The sequence below is a fragment of the Notechis scutatus genome, chromosome 2 (genome assembly GCF_049901735.1).
Source record: "Notechis scutatus isolate UNSWTSFEM ecotype Mainland chromosome 2, rNotScu1.2, whole genome shotgun sequence".
Classification (NCBI taxonomy): Eukaryota; Metazoa; Chordata; class Lepidosauria; order Squamata; family Elapidae; genus Notechis; species Notechis scutatus.
Window position 1 is genome coordinate 181,982,448 of NC_142010.1, and position 21,429 is coordinate 182,003,876.

Here is a 21,429-nt window from a genome sequence, read left to right on the forward strand (position 1 = left end):
TTTGCCAGATGGCTATAGAATGAACCCTGCGACCTCCACAGGAATCTTAAGTATACACAAAGCTTTTTTCATATACACCCATCATAATAAGATAAGCTCATTAAACAAAAAGATAATCACTTTGGTTTGTAGGAATGTCATAGTCCATTATCACAAGTCTGTGGGATTGATCTCTTGTATCTCCTCATGAAAAACTCCTAAGAGCTATTTCTACCAGTCATTATTCATATATTGAGCTAGATGGACTAATAATCAGATTTATTATAATGCAGCTTCAGACATCTATCATTATTAGCTTGCTGAAATAGTCTCTTTTGAAGCTCCCCTCCCCTTTTCCATTTGCCAGACTCCTGGCTACATATTATTTAATATACTCTGCTTTTGTGAAAATTCATTCCTCTTCCAGTTCATCTACATTGACTATTGTATACAGAGTAAGAACTATTTGCTTTACCTATGTCTGCTTTGTTTCTATTTATACAGGTACTCCTCGGCTTATGATCATAATTGAGCCCAAAATATATGTTGCTAAGGGATACATTTGTTAACTGAATTTTGCCCCATTTTACGACCTTTCTTGCCACAGTTATTAAGTGAATCACTGCAGTTGTTCAGCTAATAACTTGGGTGTTAAGTGAATCTGGCTTCCCCATTGACTTTGCTTGTCAGAAGGTCACAAAAGCTGATCACATGACCCTGGGACATTCCAACTGTCATAAATATGAGTCAGTTGCCATGGCTAGTTAATCATGTGACCATGGGGATGCCAAAATAGTCAGAAATGTGAAAAACAGTCATGTCACTTTTTTCACTGCCGTTGTAACTTTGAACGGTCACTAAATGAACTTTTGTAAGTCTAAGACTACCTGTACCATCCAAGCCTCATTGCAGATCAGTGTTTTAAGTTAAATGCGTTAAATGCGTTCTCAGAAAGAAACTTTCTATTTCTAGGACTCTTACTAAGAAACTCTTTAAGAATATAGATTCCCCAGCAGTTAAATCAAATATACAGTGAACAATGTTTCCTTTCTTGATTTTAATTAAGGCCTGGAGTTTTCATTTGCTTTATCCTTAGCACAGTGCCACATTTTTTTCTACCATTATTTTGCTACAGCTGGCAAATGTTCAGGAGAAGGAGGCTGTTTTGCCAAGTATGAAATGGCATACTTCAACTATGTCTGCCTGTAGAACAGGTGCTGAACATACTGCAAACAGATTGACTGATTAAACGCCTTCCGCTATCTGGGGCAACACAAAACATATTTTCCCTGAAAGTGTATTAGTTCAGTGCTGGACCGTGGTTAGATAAAAATACAGATGCTTTATAATTCTCTGCTAGGACCATCTTCCATCTCCCACGTACTCAGTCAGATCTACTGTTGGTGCATATTAACAATCTCACAGTAAAATAAATGTGTGAGCTAATGGCTGATTTGGGGGGGGGGGGAAATGAATTGAATTCTTTTAACTGCTAGGATTCAGTCCTATGATTTAAATGGACTGACTGAATAATTTCTTGAATCAAGCACAAGGGCAACTGCTTATAGCAGCACAAGGTCTCTTCATCAGTTGTAGTGCCTCAAAAGGACAAACCAACACCACATCATAAAGTGCCGTATACAAGGGTGAGCTTCTGGCAGCTTGCAGCAGCTCAGGAGAGCCCCTAGCTAACACTCTGCGGGGCTCGTAGAGCCCCCAATAACCTCAGAAAGACAAGCAGCAAGGGAAAGCTCTTAATAGGCTTAACTGAACTTCTGGGTGTTCAGCCAAGAGTATTTCACACCTTGTAAAAGTGTTGCAAGCTAGATAAACAATCCACTCAGCGCTTGCAAGGGAGACCCATTGAGAAAATCAGATAACATAGCCACTAGCCTCTGAGGGGATTAATTCCCAAATAATAAGAATCATGTAACTCACCAGAAACTCCACAAAGACTCCCAAGATCCCTCTCACCGTCACTGCTATTAAGCCTGGTTTTATCCAGTCTTTTATTTAAGTATTACATGCACAAAATAATAACCTTAAAGGTATATAAAAGGTATATACCTTTTTTTAGATAATTAGGGCAAAGAAGCAATGTCGAGTTAGCTACACCTACCCAGTCATATGACCACCCAGCCACACCCATCCAGCCAGTCATTAGGGCAGAGAACCCCTTCTTAAAAATTTGAAACCCACCCCCTATATCAAGGGTCCCCAACCCCTGGTCCATGGACTGGCACTGGTCTGCGGCATGCCAGAAACCTGGCCATGCAAACAAGTGAAGCCCCATCTGCGGGATGCAGGTAACATACAAAACAACACTCCCTCCAGTCCATTTATATAGATACAAAATTAGGTTACACTAGGACTAACCAGCAGATACATTTTTAAGCCTGGAATACTCACAGAAAGCAGTTGGCACAGGTAGCCTTTGACTTACAACTCTAATGGAACCAAGCCAACACCGACATAAGTTGTGAGGATAGTAAATCACATCACCCACATTACTGATCCAATTTTATCTTTTTTGAGGCACTCATTAACCAAACATTGAGGTTTTTGAGGGGAACAACCAGAGGTGGTATTCAGCAGGTTCTGACCGGTTCTAGAGAACCGGTAGCGAACATTTTGAGTAGTTTGGAGAACCAGCAAATACCACCTCTGACTGGAGATTTTGCAGTATCCTTCCCCTGCCACACTCACCAAGCCACGCCCACAGAACCAGTAGTAAAAAAAAATTGAATCCCACCACTGGGAACAACGGTTCACTATGGGCCAGTTTTGTGGATAATTGAAAATAAATGTTGTATTTCAGCAAACCTATAATAAAATGTAGTCACCTGATTGTGAGACACTACAAACAGCTGTAAATGCAGGCCGGTAGCCAAGTGTCCAACATGTGGTCGTGGAGCATGTGGAGCATTGTAACTTGCCCCACATGCTGTTGTAACTTCAAAATCATTTCACAAATAACTCCAAGGGAGGTCTGTGCTAACTTCAAACAGTCACTAAGCGACCGGTTATAAATCAAAGATTATCTATAACTTAAACATTTATATCTAATTAGAAACAATAACTAAAACTTGTAACTTTAGACTGCAGGGGTTCATTATTGTTGACCCTTTCTGGATTAAGTTCATTCTGGCTTCATATACATTGGCCATTACGTCAGGAAGAATACACTGACATACTTAAAGTAATGAAAAGCACTATGATATCACAATAATAGTACATTAAAAACCATTAAAAATTAGTTGCATACTCTTTTCATGAAAAATGCAGTGGGCAAAAATATACACTGCTCAAAAAAATAAAGGGAACACAAAAATAAGACATCCTAGATCTGAATGAATGAAATATTCTTATTAAATACTTTGTTCATTACATAGTTGAATGTGCTGACAACAAAATCACACAAAAATTATCAATGGAAATCAAATTTAGCAACCCATGGAGGTCTGGATTTGGAGTTACACTCAAAATTAAAGTGGAAAAAAACTACGGGATGATCCAACTTTGATATAATGTCCTTAAAACAAGTCAAAATGAGGCTCAGTAGTGTGTGTGGCCTCCACGTGCCCGTATAACCTCCCTACAATGCCTGGGCATGCTCCTGATGAGGTGGCGGATGGTCTCCTGTGGGATCTCCTCCCACACCTGGACTAAAGCATCCCCAACTCCTGGACAGTCTGTGGTGCAGCGTGGCGTTGGTGGATGGAGCGAGACATGATGTCCCAGATGTGTTCAGTTGGATTCAGGTCTGGGGCTCAGTTGATTCAGGTGACGGGGCCAGTCCATAGCATCAATGCCTTCGTCTTGCAGGAACTGCTGACACACTCCAGCCACATGAGGTCTAGCATTGTCTTGCATTAGGAGGAACCCAGGGCCAACCGCACCAGCATATGGTCTCACAAGGGGTCTGAGGATTTCATCTCAGTACCTAATGGCAGTCAGGCTACCTCTGGCGAGCACATGGAGGGCTGTGCGGCCCCCTAAAGAAATGCCACCCCACACCATTACTGACCCACTGCCAAACCGGTCATGCTGGAGGATGTTGCAGGCAGAACGTTTGCCACGGCGTCTCCAGACCCTGTCACGTCTGTCACATGTGCTCACCTGCTTTCATCTGTGAAGAGCACAGGGCGCCAGTGGCGAATTTGCCAATCTTGGTGTTATCTGGCAAATGCCAAACGTCCTGCATGGTGTTGGGCTGTAAGCACAACCCCCACCTGTGGATGTCGGGCCCTCATACCACCCTCATGGAGTCTGTTTCTGACCGTTTGAGCAGCCACATGCACATTTGTGGTCCGCTGGAGGTCATTTTGCAGGGCTCTGACAGTGCTCCTCCTGTCCCTCCTTGCACAAAGGCGGAGGTAGTGGTCCTGATGCTGGGTTGTTGCCCTCCTACGGCCTCCTCCACATCTCCTGATGTCCTGGCCTGTCTCCTGGTAGCGTCTCCATGCTCTGGACACTACGCTGACAGACACAGCAAACCTTCTTGCCACAGCTCGCATTGATGTGCCATCCTGGATGAGCTGCACTACCTGAGCCACTTGTGTGGGTTGTAGACTCTGTCTCATGCTACCACTAGAGTGAAAGCACCACCAGCATTCAAAAGTGACCAAACCATCAGCCAGAAAGCATAGGAACTGAGAAGTGGTCTGTGGTCACCACCTGAAGAACCACTCCTTTATTGGGGATGTCTTGCTAACTGCCTCTGCTTTCCACCTGTTGTCTATTCCATTTGCACAACAGCGTGTGAAATTGATTGTCAATCAGTGTTGCTACCCAAGTGGACAGTTTGATTTCACAGAAGTGTGACTGACTTGGAGTTACATTGTGTTGTATAAGTGTTCCCTTTATTTTTTTTTGAGCAGTGTATTTCAGATGGAATGACTGCTACTACTGAACTATTCTTCATCAGCAAAAGAAGCAAAGTAGACAAACCATAAATATTCATGACAATTGTGCAGAAACTCAACTAGATTTCTTTTATGAATGCCTCCATTTTTATCTTACTCTTCCCAAAGATATCACAATGGTTTACCTAGTATTTTAGATGCTTGGCAACTGGTTCATATTTATGTTAAAATTAAAATGTCAGTACTTTAGGAATTTCTCCAAGTAATTCTATCCTAGCCTATGACTATTTTTATTCTCAGGATTTAACAAAGGAAAATATATAATGATCAAACCTTAGAATTCTCTTCAAGTAAAGATCTTTGGTACAGATAGTCCTTGACTTACAACCACAACTGAGGTCAAAATCTCTGTTGTTAAGGGAGATATTTGTTAAGGCAGCTTTGCCCCATTTTATGACCTTTTTGGCACAGTTGTTAAGTGAATTCTCCATTGACTTTGCTTGCCAGTAGGTTGCAAAAGATGATCACGTGATTCCAGGGCACAGCAACCATCATAAATATGAACCAGTTGCCAAGCATCTGAATTTTTATCATGTGACCAGAGGGATCCTGCAAAGATCACAGCTGTGAAAAAATGGTCATATATGACTTTTTTTCAGTGCCATTGTAACTTTGAACAATCACTAAATGAACTGTAAGTTGAGGACTCTCTGTACATACCAACATCCCTTAGACAAACTGATAAAAATATGAAACTACTAGATTGATCAAAACTAATAGAAGCCATGTCTTCTGACTGCCCTTATCCCCAGAAGAGCTTCACTGCAGTTCAGGCCATGTATCCTAAGTTCTGCCAGATACTGAACCTGTGTGCAGTTATCCATGGCTATATCCAGGTTTTTGGCCAAATTATCCCTCACATTAAAATATGAAAAACAATATTTCACATTATCTTCTATATGACCCAAAACCATTATCATAATTCTATCAATTTGCTCTAGATTCAGATGGCATGGTATTTATTTTCTAAAGTTTTCAGTTGTGAAACTATGAGTAGTAGATAGTGGTACGTATACAGTAATTTAACTTTTTCACAGCTAAAGCTTTGTATCACTAAACATTAGGAGAAGGGGAAGTAAGTATGAACTACCTATGGCTTGCCCATTCCTTTAATATTACCACTACCACGCTAATCACAATAATAATTGTCCTAGTTCAAACTGTGCACCTCAACTACGGGTGTCAAACTCACAGCCTGTGGGCCAGATGCATCACATGCTGGCCATGCCCACCTCCGTTTTAGCAAAGGGGGAAAAAGTTGTGATAAGTCACATGACAACGTGTCATTGCGAGTTTGATGCTCCTGACCTAGCCAGTCAAGTGCAGTACCAGGAAAGAAAGTAAAATGTTAAATGTTTAAAGGTGAACATTATTTTAAACGTGTACTGTGTACTGTGAAGTTACAAACATGCACAAAGAAAAAACTTACCAAAATATAGGCAGGCAGAAAAGCTAAAGTCGATTGAGGGTCTGAATTTGGACGTATTCAGGTGTAAGCAAGAGTTTTACCCACAAGGCCAGCCATTTATCTATCTGAAGAGGGGGGGAAAGAGGAATAAAAGAAATGCTGTAAAATTATTATTCCCACGTACATCTATTGGTTGTGTAAAATCTATTTTTGATATCATAAAAGGGTATCAGTATTTCCATAAAAACAACAAAGGACGAATACATGGGCCAAAAGGTGTTGTTTGTTGCATTGCTTGGTCAAACAGTTTCTACTTGTTATACACAATCAGAAAAGGATTTTTAACTCTGCCTTTAATATTTTTTATAAATAAGTAAAGGCGGAAAATACACCCAATATTCCTTATTTTTTTTTATTTTCCCAACAAAAACAACCAGTGAGTGTGACTGGCCCAAAGTCTTCCAACAGCTTTCCTGCCTAAGGGAGGCCTAGAACTCAAGTCTCCTGGTTTTTAGCTGGTGCCTTAATCAGTAGTATCCTTAGAAATGCTAATTCAAACATTATTACCCACTGATAGCAATTCTTGCTTGCACAATCAGGAAACCAAGAACATTTATAGCCTCTGATTTTTAGAATTTTCTCAGGCTATTGCTTGCTTATAACAAACTTTAACACCTTCAATTTTAATACATTGTCTATAGGTCTATTCACACTATTTTAATTCATGTATTGTTCTTTATTTTGCTATTGTTTTTGGAAAAGATCTGCCATTTTTGTTTAGCTATGGTAAATTTTTATCTTAACCAGTGAAATACACTAATTTAAAACCCAAAAGTCATTCTGTAGTACATATAGGGAAAAAAAGATGGTTGCAAGCATAGTAAGGTAACAATAACAAGCAGATTTGGGAATGTTGTGATTTTATGTTGGGTGTGTAGACCATTTCCCTCCTCCTCCCATTTTAGATCATTAAGAAGTATATGAATACGATGAAGAAAAATATTACATAGTACATGACAAAGTAAATACCTTTGAATTATGGAATGCTTTGCATAAATGTTGTTGTAGGTTGGTTATTGGGTAAAGTAGAAAGAAAACAACATCAGAATAAAAGCTAAGACAGAATTAAATAATATGCATAAGAAATTTACACCCGAAAGTAAAAAACTGAAGGTGGTTTCCTCCTATGAGCTCAAGAATAGCTAAACAGGAAAATAATACTACATGAGCAAAAATAATAATAATCCTAGGGATGGAATCTATGACAAACTTAAACAAGTTCATTTTTAAAAAGGAGATATTTCTATAACAATATGGAAAGTAATGACTCTAAAACCCAGATATTTGAAAAGAACAAGGCGAACAAGATAGGCTCCTTCAAATTACAGATTTGGAGACGGTCACTAAAAGGTCATGGACTTCAAGAACCCAATTAATCAGTCCTGGATTAAAAGAACTGACTGTTTCCTTGAGGTGGTGATCAGTCAAGCACAATCCTTCTGGCACGTGATATGAAGAGTTGAGAGACTGGAAAAGAAAAACGGTGTTTGGCAAAGCTAAGGAAAGAAAATTAAGGGGTGACAATGGATGAGATGGATGATGAATTCAAAGAAGAGCTAGGGTTGTTGCTTGGGATATGTCAAGCTGTCAAGCATTTACCCATGCAGTCATCACCAGACAAGTTCTACTTGATGGCATTTAACTAAGAGTATTGTACAAACACAGCTACTGCTAAGATCATACATCATATTAATCACAATGTAGTTTATTTTTAGTTTAGGACATTATATAAACATAACCAATGTAATTTGTAAGCCATGATTTATGACAGTGTATTGTATGAACCAATCCAATGGTTTATTCAGTAACAGTTAAAAAGTGCTTTGAAATAATGCAGTATTTATTTATTTAACATATTTTTTATTCCTTTCTTTAGCTCAAAAGATTCTCAGTGCTCATCTAATCCTTGTTGGAAGATTTACACTCAAAGTTCAAAGCACAATTACTAATTCTTAAAGTTACCATTCTTATCACTAGCATTTTTAATTTGAAGAAAAAATATTTACAAAAGGGGAAAAAAAGAAAAGATTGCCTAAACGTTATTTATTTTAAATATTTATGACATTTGTATAGCACCGTGTAAGATGAAACTTTGTGGAAAGATTACAATAAGTAAACATAAAACCAATTTAAAACAAAAGGCTGTGCGGAATCAAAAACAAGATTAATGCAACAAAAATAAAAACTCACAGCAACCACAGAATAATTTGAAAACTGAGAGATCACAAGTTAATTACGGTATGTAATTTATTTTAAAAGTCTGGATGAATGTTTCCTGCTGCCCAATGATCTCATGTGACATATCTTGCTGAGTGAGTAGGCTGTTCCAAGACAGAGTACAATTAATGACCCCCCCCCCCATGTAATTTCATTGAATAATAATCATGAGGTAGGGCCTCTGGAAAAATGCCCATAATGTTCAGATAGATAGATATGAATTGGCCTATTATACTCTAGTTCTTTTTTATTGGTTTTTATGTATTTTACTATTTTTATGCTAAAACTTCCAGAGAACTTTTTTTTTATCGAATCAGGCAGCAAATGCAATAAATAAATAAATAGAAATATAGACAACTTTCCAGGTAAACTAGTACTAAGCAATTTAGGACTTTTAGGATTAAAAACCAACATTTTAAGCTGGGCTCAATTACACACGGGGAGCCAACATTTGTAATCTGTTGTCCATAGTTTGAATTAATACCAAACTGATATTAAAGCAGCACTACAAACATGATTATAATTATCTAAATGAAACATTATCAGAGTGTCTGTAATTTCAACCAGGTGACTCCATCCAAATGAACAAGCTACTAATATATGAGTTGAACCTGATAAAAGACAACAGAGGTCATTAAAGATTTTAATGATAGTAATGAATCAAATTAGAAATTTGACTCTTCACAATCTAGAAGCAGCAAAACACTCAATTCATACTGATGAAGCCCCAAGAATAACTGCACGGTCTTCATTAATATTCTTTTGTTCATATCTCTTAGCACAGGGGTCCCCCCCAACCTGTGGGCCAGGGCAAACTATCAGTCTGCAGCTTATTCAAAACAGGACTGCATGAGTGGCTGGCTGGTGCACACGTGCATGCACATCCCCACTTCCACAAGCATCGCGGGCTCTCAGGGCCACATTCGGATGAGTGTCACAGGACCTTGCGGCTCCACTCACACATGCACACGTGCATGTACACACGCCTGCCTCTCCCACAAAACCATCCCCTCTTTCCCTTCTTCCCCACCCCCCTTGCTCTGGGCCATCAACTTGGAAAGGTTGGGGGACTCTGTCTTTGCATATCAAGACTGGAGTATATAAATTTTTCAGGCTAAGGAACATAGTTAGCTTTAACATGGCAAGCCATAGGCCAGACTTCAGTTGTTGGTCGGTCACTAAATTGTGTCTGACTTCGTGACCTCACGGACCAGATTGTCAAACCTACTTATTCTACTCCATCTGACAGAGTTTGCCCTTATTCATGTTCATTGTGTTGATGAAACTATCAAACCATCTCATTCTTTGCCATCCCATTCTCCTTTTGCTTTGTAGTTTTCCAACATCAGGAGCTTTTCTTAAAGAGTCCTTTTTTCTCATTTGTTGGCCAAAGTATTTGAGCTTCAAGTTCAGTATCTCTCCTTCCAAAGAACAATCAGAGTTGATTTCCTTTAGGGCTGACTGATTTTATCTCCTTGCCATCCAAGAAACTGTCAAGTGTCTTTTCCAACATCACAATTTGAAGGCATCATTTCTTCGGTGCTCAGTGTTCCTTATGGTTCAACTCTCACAGATATACATTTCTTTTCTTTTTATGACCCTTTAATCCCTTTATTCGGGATAGGATCAAGGCAACTGAATGGAACTGAGCATTTATTGGCCAAATACCTTTCCTGATGCCTACGTGGAGTTCACAGCAGATATTGCCTGTTTATGCCCTGATAGAGAAACATCTGCTGTTGCCGAGGATTAAACTTTCAATCTTCCGAGGGGAAAACCAGTGTCTTCACCACTGGGCCACCGTGCTAATCTCTCACAGCCCATACATTACTACTGGGAAAACTATAACTTTGACTAAACAAAGTCACCAAGGTGACGTCTCTGGACTTCAGTACTTGGGGGTGAAAACTAAAACTGAAATTCAAGTACATGCTTTTAATTTCTATGAAACTGAACAAAAAGTCAAAAATAGTGTGTGTGTGCGGGGGGAAACATACTCACAAGAGATATCATCACTCACTGGTAGAAAAATATGTATGGTAGAAAAATCTTACTTGGGAATTTGTCCACTTGTAGAAGCTGAACAGAATGGTAATTTAACCACACAGATTGCATCTGCAACTGTATTTAGTATGGGTATGTATATTATATTAAGGAAATGCAAAACGGTTGACCAAAATAACAGTTTTATATAAGTCTGGCTAAATTAAATACTTGAAAACTATCTTGAGATTGGCGCTGCTTTCAAAGAAACTGCATTCACTGCATTTAAGGGGTGGGCTGCTGGGGGTTCGCAGGGGTTCAGGAGAGCCCCTAGCTAAGATTCTGTGCAGTTCAGAGAACCCCCAAATCCCACTCCTCGCTGCCCCCCCTCCCCTCCCAGGAGTCCCCATGAGGCCCATTTTGGATGCAGGTAAGTGCAGGGCACACATGGAGGCTTGGGGAGGGAGAAAAACGGGCCTCCCAGAAGTTCAGGAAGGCCAGAAATTGGCCCATTTCCAGCTTCCAGAGAGCCTCTGGAGCCTGGGGAGGCTGTTTTCACCCTCCCGGAGACTCGAGGAAAGCCTCCAGAGCCTGGGAAGCAGGGGTGGGATTCTACCGGTTCGCACCTATTCGCTAGAACCGGTTGTTAACATTCTAAGCAGTTATTAGAACCAGTTATTAGAAGAAATTACTGGCCTAATCCTGTAAGGAAGGCAGGAAGGAAACATTCTGGTGTTGCTTACAGAAACTGTCTCTCCATTAACTCTTATTACATTCTTGGCAGGACAAGACTTCCTGTCTCAGGAATGTCTCTGGAGTTTTTTTCCCTCCTTTGCTGGTACTTTGCTTGTGTGGAGTGACTATTCAAAGTTACAATGGCACTGAAAAAAGTGACTCATGAACATTTTTCACACTTACGACTGTTGCAGCATCCCCACAGTCATGAGAGGCCAGGCGAGGTGATGCGTGCCTCGATGTGAGTGATATTGAGTTGACCACACCCAGCCAATAATATGACCACCAAGCCACGCCCACCAACTAAGCCATGCCCACAGAACTGGTTGTTAAAAAAATTGAATCCCACCCGCTGTGGTGCAGGAGGCCAACTAAGCCACACCCACCATGGCCACACCCACCCAGCAACTGGGCAGACACTTTGCTAAAAATGTTGAAGCCCACCCCTGCTGCATTCACTTCTCTCATTCCAGTTTTCTTTCAATCAGACAGGTTTTGCAAGTTTCCAATAATTATCCAGTTATCTACAGATCCTACCTTGAGTGTTAACAATAAGATGAATGTATAATATGAATATTTCCTCCTTTTAAATAGTCTACAAGAAAATTAAGGCTGCAGGTTCAGTAGCTCTGCTTCTGGAACATCTGTCTTTATCAGTCACAGAGTAAAATCTCCTTAGCAATATTTCTGGCTACGTTAACTGAATCAAAACCTCCCATTTTTTTGTTCTTGAGAATATCTTAGTAACAAGTGTTTCCATCAAAATATGGCTGAATGGGGTTTTTTTTTTTAGTCTAGTGTGTGACTTGGTCTGCTTTGAGCTAAACTTAATCTTCCAAATCTTTTAGCTTTGAGCTAAAATTAATCTTACTGTTAACTACAGTAATTTATTTTTTGTGTTTCTGCAACAGACTAATCTTCCATTTTAAGCATTCAAGTGCACTTTGGGAACAAATCTAGGGGAACTTATTTCTGAGCATATAGTTATAGATTTCCCAAATGCTGTTTATTTTTTTGTCCTTGGCAAAAAAGCTAATTTTGCTTCTTTTTTCCCAATTAAAACATACTACTTAATTTTTTTTTTCAGACTTGGAGGTGTGTCTCACCTCTACTATTAATGTCCACTGTATACACAATGGCAATCAAATATAATACTTCTAGTTACTATTCACTCCTAATTGTCATTTTGACCAGGAAGCTATTACAGTTCTTCTGGATAATCCCTCTTCAGAAACCTCTAAGAAGGTTACAAAGATTTTTATTATTAATAATAATAATTATAGCTACTAGAAGTTTTCTGGTTCCTCCCTGATATTAGCATTGATCATTAAATGATTTAGAATTTTCCCATATTTTTTTAGATTCCTTTTTATAATTATTGAATTACTGCCCTTTTTCTTTTGTTTGATATTAGACCAGGTATGTCCAATCTTGGCAATTTAAGACTTGTCAACTTCAACTCTAAGAATTCCCCAGCCAGCACTTAATAAATTTTGATGGATTGACTGAGAAGTTTAATTGTATCCAGAATAATCCATTCAGGTTTAAGAAATAGAATAAAGCAATAGGAGCTTAAATTCTGCTTTTGTATACAACAGATCAACACAACATATGGACTTCCAAGCCGCCTTGTATAACCACCATTTTTTTAAAAAAAGTAGTAAATTTAGAGACAGCATTACCACTGCTTCCATCACTCCAATACCCATAGAACAAGTGGACAGGCACTTCTCATAATTGCGGCCCACAAAAAAAATAATTTATCAATATGGCCTTTTCTCCTCAACAGGTTGCACAGGCCTGGTAATACAATTTAGAAAACAGGTAGTCCTCACTTGCCTATTGCCTTCCTCACCAACAATTCAAAGCTGCAACAGTGCTAAAAAATGTAGGCTTATGACCAGTCCTCGAACTTGTGGCCATCACAGCATCTCCGCAGTCACCGAATCATGATTTGGGTGCTTCAAAACCGGTATGCCTTTATGATGGCCACAGAATCCGACAGTCATGTGATCAGTCACAACTGGCTTCCAACAAGCAACATCAATTGGAAAGCCATGGTCATATAATGTTGCATTAACAACCAACAGGTATTTGCCTGTTAACAACTGAAGCAGAATTATTTTGTAAGTCCAGCACAGTCATGTGACGTTTCACTATACAACTGCACCACTTCGGCCGGCTGCTCACAATTAAGATTGTGAGGACTCCCTGTTACATCTTTTCTGCTTCTGACATCGAGATAAGAGAATATCTGGTTGCATGCAGATCATAGTGTTACGGGATACCATAGACACAACAATACAATAAATAATAGATAACCGATCTATGAAAATAGGCATTTCTACAACTGTTTACTTGAGACTGAAGCAGGTATAACATCATGTCTCGAGCTGCATGCAACTGGTTTACCCAAACATAACTGAAGAGTGAATTAAATTTCTCAAGAGTAATGCAATTAAATGTGATGACTGTTTATCTGGAAGAGCCTTTTCAGTTTCCTTTCCTCCCAGATGTCTGGATAATGTAAAAGCAACAGAATATGCCATCTATTCAAATACCTTCCAGTAAACAAGGGGGTTGGATCAGACGACTGTATATGGAAATTAGCCCAGTGTTTATCGTTTCAAATCTCCTGAAAATCCCATCCAAAGCCTATTTTGTTATTAATATATATCATAACAGGATTTATGCTGCTTTGCCACCATATGAAAACTCTGTGCAGTGCAATTATGAGTGTGGAGGAAATGATATTATTGCAATAGCTTTCAGAATTTACTGTACATTTTCACGGCTTGAATGCGTAATTAAGGACAGAGTAGAGCCATACTTGAATAAAATGCCACATCACAAGGTAACACTCATCTTAGTTGAGTATTGTGTTAATGATAATTCAGAACAGTTTGAAAATGTAAGTTCAATTGTTCAAACATAAAGCCTGTTACACTAGCATATAAATCTTACAATCAGTACATTATATGGACATAAGAGGCTTGCTGAGATGTGTTGGATTACAACTCCTTTCTTCCCTGAGATTATTTCCAACAGAAACCAGAGTCTCACTAATAAGACACAATGGCAGTAACTCTCGTCTGCGGTTCTTTCCAGCAATTAGTACTCAAAGACACACTGCTTTAAATTCTGGGGAACAGTATATATTTCCAGAGTTCATCTAATTTCCTTTTAAAGCTTTGTAAATTTGAAGCTATTATATCTTCTGGCAGGGAATTCCATAGCTGAATTATGTATAATGCCTTTTTCTATCAATCTCCCAACATTGAACTTCATTATATGAGCTCAATTCCAGTATTAAAACAGAGGTAATAAAAGCTTTTTTATGTATGTTTCTTCCACGATACATAAAAAACACACATGCCTTTTATTCCCTTCTACCAATCCTCTTTTTTTTTCCAAATAAAGGTCAAACTGTGTATCATTTTAATTAATAGGGAGTACATCACACTTTTTTGTGTGTGAAGTAAAGTCATTGTATGTCAGAAAGTCCCTCCCCAGCAGCAGCATTTCCCAAATTAAGTGCTCTAAAAAGGAAGAAGAAAAAGCTTCAAAATGACCTCGACTATGTGTCAGAATGGTCAAACAAATGGCAAAAATCTCATCAAACAAATGCCCTGTCTTACATATCGGCAAAAAAAAATCAGAAAATAAAATACAAGCTGAATAATCAAGACCTTGTTAATGACCCCAACTATGTCAAGGACCTTGGAATACTCATCTCTAATGATCTAAGTACTAGAGCCCACTGTAACTACATAGCCAAAAAGGCATTAAGAGTTGTTAACCTAATCCTGTGTAGCTTTTTCTCCAGTAATATCACACTACTAACGAGAGGATACAAAACATTTGCTAGACCAATACTTGAATACAGCTCATCAGTCTGGAACCCACATTACATAATGGATATTAATACAGTTGAGAAGGTCTAGAAATATTTCTCCAATCTTCTACTCATAGCAGAATACCTTATGCCACCAGACTTGAAATTCTAGACCTAGAAAACCTTGAATTACGCTGTCTTCGGTCTGATCTAAGTATAGTATATAAAATCATACATTGCAATGTCCTACCTGTCAATGAATACTTCAGCTTCAACCACAACAATACAAGAGCACACAATAGATACAAACTCAAGGTAAACTGCACCAAACTTGATTGTAGGAAATACGACTTTAGCAACAGAGTGGTCAATGTCTGGAATACTCTACCTGATTCTGTGGTTTCTTCCTCAAACCCCCAAAACTTTAACTTTAGACTGCCTACTATTGACCCTTTCCTAAGAGGTCTGTAGGGGGCGTGCATAAGCACACCAACGTGCCTACCGTCCCTGTCCTATTGTTTCTTTTTTATTCATATCCATTTCATGTATTCATAACCATGCTTATACATATACCTGTTATCTAATATTTGCTTGACAAATAAAATAAATAAAAATAAAATATCAACAGATATGCACATACAGGTGAAACTTGTGGTGGTGGAGGAATCTTTTTAGAAGAGAAGATGCTACAGCATTAGATTTAATGTTCCATACTTTGTTTGGTAGCCCTTTTCCAAAAAGGTTCCCATGTACAAGTAATCCTCGACTTACAACAGTTCACTTAGTGACTGTTCGAAGTTACAACATTACTGAAAACTTTTTAACCCTTATGATTGTCGCAGCATCCCAGTGGCAGTGGTGGGATTCAAAAAATTTTACTAGCAGTTCTGTGGGTGTGGCTTGGTGGGCGTGGCAGGGGAAGGATACGGTAAAATCTCCAGTCAGAAGTGGCATTTGCCAGTTCTCCAAACTACTCAAAATGTCCGCTACTGGTTCTCCAGAACTGGTCAGAACCAGCTGAATACCACCTCTGCCCGGTGGTGACATCATTTTCATTCAGATGCTTGGCAACTGACTCACATTTATGACAGCTGCAGTGTCCCAGAGTCATGTGATCCCCTTTTGCGACCTTCTGACAACAAAGTCAATGGGGAAACCAGATTCACTTAACAACCATGTTACTAATTTAACAACAGCAGTGATTCAGTGATTAAAAAAATGAAGAAAAGTCGTAAAACAGGGCAAAACTCACTTCACAAATATCTCGCTTAGCAACATAAACATAATTGGGCTCAATTGTGGCTGTAAGTTGAGGACTACCTGTATTTACTTTAGAGAATAAATTGACAAAAAGATCAAGTTGAAGCCTCCTAATTAGGTATGCTAAAAGCCCAAAATATGTACTGATGATCTTCCATTTACAACCACAGTCGGGATCGAAATTTCAGTTAAGCAATTCAGTTGTGAAGTGAGTCATCATATGACCAGATCCAATTTTACGATCATTTTTCCCACAGTCATTAAGTGAATCGCATGGCTCTTAAGCAAATCTGGCTTTCCCCATTCACTTTCCTTATTGAAAGCCAGCTGGGAAAGTCACAAAATTGTGATCATTTGACTGCAAGATGCTGCAATCATCATAAGTGTGAGCCAGTTGCCAGTTTTCACCACCATCATAACCATGAATTGTTGTTTAATGGCTGGTCAAAAATCAAGGACTGCCTGTAGGAGAAATGTGGAGAAAAATACGAGCAATCTAAAAACTCAGATGCTCACATTTTAAGTTCGAGTTCCATAGGAGATATTTTGCCCCAAATTACAGGAACATTAAAATTTCTGAATCTCTCATTTTAGCAATAAGGGAGAATATAAAATGACAGAAAGAAATACACTACACACACACACACACACACACACACACACACACACCAGTTTTCCCAGATTGATGATTTTGGCAATAGCCATGCTGGCTCGAAATTGTAACCCTGTATCACTTCAAACCTACCTGAAACTGTTAGCAAGAAATTCAAGAATGCCATAATCAAAGCTGTATTTAAAAGCCAATTCTAAACTCCAGCTAATAGAAACTATCATGGTACAATAAAAATTGCAGCCAATGGAGAAAGTTTTCACCAAAACTCCTCAATCCAAAATGAGTTAGTAACCCACTAAACATTTTCAATGAGTGGTTGCCAGCTACCTGGGGATACAGAATTATAGAATCACAGGCAGTGGTGTATTAACCATGAAGCATGTGTTTAGGGCACCAGGCCCAAAAGGGGCACCACAAAGATAAGATTATGGCTTCATTTGTATGTATGTATGAAGGAGAGGGACACCAAGATTTGTCAGTGCTTAGGGCACCAGTGAGCCTTAATCCGCCATTGATCATCATCACAGGGCTGGAAGGGACCATGGAGGTCTTCTAATCCAACCTCCTGCCCAAGACAGGAGATCCCATTGCATTCAGGACAGATAGCTTCCCAAACTTTTGTCTTTGTTTCCTTTCTATCCATCAAAGGAAATTCAGGGCTGCAGGAACCCGAACGACCAACAAATGGTGACTAAAAGTTTGTTATGTCTTTTTCTGGCATTTCTTCTTTATTTTTATTCCGCCTTTATTATTTTCACAAATAATTCAAGGTGGCAAACATATCCAACGTACCTTCCTCCTCCTATTTTCCCCACAACAACAACCCTGTGAGGTGGGTTGGGCTTAGAGAGAGAGAGAGAGAAGGAGAGAGCAGAGACTGGCTTTCATGGCTAAGGCAGGACTTGAACTCATGGCCTCCCATGTTCTAGTCTGATGCCTTGACTACTAGACCAAACTGTCTCTTTTTCTTCCATCTAATGCTCCCTGATATTATTCTGGTAGCCCTAGGGGAGCTCACCATTACTCTCCCAGCCCCCAGATCAGGCACTTTCTGAGCAAGGACTCCACATTTTCCAAATAGTAACCTTTAACCCGATTAGTGTGTCTACATGCTGTCAGAACCACTGGTAAGCAAATCTTAATGGATTAGTAGGTTAAGAGTGTTTGGAAATGGAAGGGTTCTGTCATTAAAAAAAAAGAACACAAATTTCAGAATGGTTTTAATAACCCTATTTGCCTCTCTACTCCCATTAACTGAAAAGTCTAACTTTTAGTGGTGGGGGAAAAAAATCTAGGCATTACATAACAATCAGAGAACAATACAAACTATTACTGACCTCTTAAACAAGCAATCTGTTTAATAAAGGATAATCACACAGAAGCTATAACACAATCTTTATATGATTATATAAAGTTTCTGTTTGTTTTAATCAAAAACCAAGGGAAACAGATTTTAAGCATTCTTTTTTAAAAAAAAACATACAATACACACAAACAACATGATGTGCTTATTAAAGCAGGTGCAGCTTGCTTAAAAGAACCAATTAAAGAATAACACATTTCGTGTAAATTAAAGTTATGTTTAATAACAACCTTGTCTATAAATTATCTATTTCTGTGCACAGTAATGCTGTACTTCTTCCATACATAAGTAATTCACAAACCTCACGTCTGGCATAATGGAGTATTTTTCATGCCAGTAGAATTTCATTTTCATATACTTCTATGCCAGACAGTTCTTTCTGATTATATCCAGAAGGTGGCCAATCTTAATTTTCAGCAGATTAGCATATTAGGATGCTTCAATTGCTTACTTAATAATATACTCGGTTGCAAAATATTTGGATGAGTTGGAAATTGCTTACAGATTTTTGACAGGAAGGAAATGCAACATGACTCATAGACAGCTTTTAATCAGCTTAAAATTAGAAACATGTACACGTTTCATGCACAAGATACAACAAATTGTGTTTCTGGTTTGAAGAAGGTACCAAGTGTATTGGTGTTCAGAAGCCACACTTCTTCTGAATCGTTATGGGTACATGAACAAATATGGTTTCCACCAACTTCATTTCCTAAAAGCTGTAGAATTAACTCTTGCCAAACAGGATATTTGTAATCCAATTTGATTCAGGACAAGCTATAGATCTATATGAATAAACCATAGTTAGGCTGGATTTGGTCGATCTTCAGTTTACAAAATACACCAGGCTTTAAGCAAACCACATCTTGCAGCTCTTCACAATACCTCCTTAAATTAAATATATCTTCCTGACCCTGCTTAGCTACCATGCTAGACCTACAAGAGTTTAGCTTCTTGAAGTAGCAGTGGACATATAAAGGAAGACCAGTGGTGGGACTCAAAAAGTTTTTCTACTGGTTCTGTGGGCGTGGTTTGGTGGGCATGGTGTGGCTTGGTGGGTGTGGCTTGGTGGGTGTGGCTTGGTGGGTGTGGCAGGGGAAGAATACTGCAAAATCCCATTCCTTCCCCACCCCACTAACCTGCTTTCCAGCTCCGTTCTCCTGTGCGGGGCAACAAAAGAAGACCCAGCCAATCAGCTGGGACTCGAGAGGCAGAGAATAGATGGGGGGCAAGGCCAGTCAGGGGTGGTATTTGCCGGCTCTCCAAACTACTCAAAATTTCCATTACTGGTTCTTCAGAACAGGTCAGAACCTGCTGAACACCACCTCTGGACCAGACTGAATCTGGAGCTCTCTTGACCACTTCAGCTCTGACTGAAGATTCAGTAGAGATCTAATATGTCAGAATTGCATGATAGCATTATTTTTGTGTTGAATTTATATTTATGACAAAGAAATAAAGGGAGATTAGTATACATCTATTTGAAGCTATTTAGCTCTCATCAGCTAACCATACCCTTCTAGGATTCGAACCTGGGCTACTTGCATATTGGGTAGATGTATTAACCTCTAAGCCATGGGCTCTCCTCGCTTTGTTGGCTATACCAGGGGAGAGATTAAGTGTTTTTTCTAGTGAGACCAGTCTATCAGGGCAACCTGGTTACCCAAATACGGGATAGAGCATATTGCTTCTGCTTTTACCTTTCAGCCCTAATCCAGGAGCCTTCGCAGGCAGTCGCTTTCACGACAAACTATTTTTGTGTTGGGGCTGAAAGGCAATAGCAGAAGCAATATGCTCCGTCCCATATTTGGGTAGGCCAGGTTGTCCTGATAGGCTGGTCTCACCGGAAAAAAACACATGATAGCATTCGATCGCTCACCCCGCCATACTCTGAGAGCTTTAATTTTGCAGTTGTTAGCAACTTATCCTAGGCTGAAATAGCTTCTGCCCTCCAAACAGAACAAGAGGAATCTGGAAATCAACAATTGTTGCTATAAAAAACCAATTGAAGAAAGAAGTTCAACCTTAAAGTACTGCCTCTGACTTATTCACTTAATCTGAGTTTTGAAAAAACTTGATACAACTCAAGTTATGACAGATTGGGGGAATAGAAGGAAGAGTCTAATGATGGCAGAAATACTTTTGCAGCCAAAACTGCCCCCATTCCTATGGCTGCATTGTGTTGACTAATGTTTTTTCCCCATCTTTTGGTGAGAACAGTACTCGTTTTGCTTCTTCTGTGTTGCACAAAAATCAGCCCCCATCAAAACCCCATTCAGCAGTGGCTTGGAATAGATGAAATAGGGGAAAATAGAGAAGATTAGCAAAAGCAGGAAATTTCACTCTGGTGTAGTCTGTCTTGTCAAGTACGGGTGCATAGTGTTTTAATTTAACAGTGAAGAAAATTTATTACCTTGGGGCAGAGATGGTGAGATTTCGAAGTATACTTATTCCCAAGATAAATCAAGGGCAAAATTGGAACACTTTCGACCACATGAATCCTGATTTATGAAATATAGCAGAGTGGTAGACTATGATTTCAAGAAGTAAGGATTTTCTTAACTGGAAAGCTAAAACAAAGCATGATTCAGAAACACTAAGAAAGATCGAGGAGAACAAAGAACCTTTTACAAAGTCTCTAGAGAAACTTAAAAAGAGCAGAGGAAGTACCTAGAAGACAAGTGGCTTTTTTTTTTTTAAAAAAAAAAGCATTGATATAAACAGAAATGGCTGCTAGTTTCTGAACTTTAAACAAATCTACCTTAATAATGGAATGTGAAGGACAGAGTACAAGTAATTCTCAACTTACAACAGTTCATTTAGTGACCATTCAAAGTTACAACGGCAACGAAAACAGTGACTGGTGACTGTTTTGCACTCTTACAACCGTTGCAGCATTCCCATGGTCATGTGATCAAAATTCAGACACTTGGCAACTGACTTGTATTTATGATGGTTGCTGTGTCCCAGGGGGTCACGTAATCACCTTCGGCGACCTTCTTACAAGTCAATAGGGAAGCCGGATTCACTTAACAACCGCATGACTAACTT

At 39.1% G+C, this 21,429-nt stretch overlaps 1 protein-coding gene across 6 annotated transcripts in view; it reads right to left on the minus strand.

Annotated features, from left to right (window-relative positions):
- Positions 1-21,429, minus strand: part of KIAA1958 (KIAA1958 ortholog) — a 64,250-nt gene that overhangs the window by 30,534 nt on the left and 12,287 nt on the right. For 3 of the 6 annotated variants that reach the window (XM_087957576.1, XM_087957577.1, XM_087957578.1), the window contains one exon: positions 6,334-6,437. The exons of 2 other annotated variants lie outside the window; for them this stretch is intronic. The gene's annotated coding sequence lies outside the window, so the exon portion shown is untranslated. Of the gene's footprint in view, positions 1-6,333; positions 6,438-7,341; positions 8,310-21,429 lie in introns of those variants that run through there. One more of the 6 variants, XM_087957579.1, reaches the window with a different exon arrangement.